A 671-nucleotide genomic window follows, 5' to 3' on the forward strand; every position below is an offset into this window, starting at 1 on the left:
TTTGTGTTCTGTGCAGGAGAGCAGAGAGAACAAAATCTCTGAGAGGGTGTGGCTGCAGACACTCGTTACACTCATTGAGTTCCTTCCTGTGCAGCAGCCGCTCTCAGGGCAGCTCCACTGTCAGCACAGGAAATGCACACAAATTCTTTTTAAATAAAATTATGTAGACACCTGCAGTGGAATCGATTCAAAAGGAACTTAATTATTTTTTCTATTTTTCAGGGTAATTCTACTCTGGTAGGTGACTTGTTGACTGGACTTAAAGGACTGAAGTCCACTTTTTGACACTTTTGGTCCACTTTTCCACAGGACTGAAGTCCACTTTTGGTGTCAGGTATATTTGTATATTATTTCTATATATTTCAGCTATATTTGTTTCACGGCGTGTTCCCAGTAATGAGTTGGTCTGAAAAACAACACCTTGACAGTGTGGAGACAGACTGCTGTAAAGTCTACTGTGTGGTACAAAGAAGGTGATGGGAGCTTTTGTTCCAAAAGCAAGCCCATCTAGAGACCACCATGGGACTTTAGTCAGATGACTCTGCTGCAACTGTCCTCTGGTGAGACACCAAGCTGAATATCAAGGAATTCTCTAACAAAGGAACAAGATACAACCACTGTATTCATCATTAATGGAAGGCAGAAAACAGGTCAGACTACTGTAAACCAAC

The sequence above is a fragment of the Lutjanus erythropterus genome, chromosome 6 (genome assembly GCF_056507025.1).
Source record: "Lutjanus erythropterus isolate fLutEry1 chromosome 6, fLutEry1.hap2, whole genome shotgun sequence".
Classification (NCBI taxonomy): Eukaryota; Metazoa; Chordata; class Actinopteri; order Lutjaniformes; family Lutjanidae; genus Lutjanus; species Lutjanus erythropterus.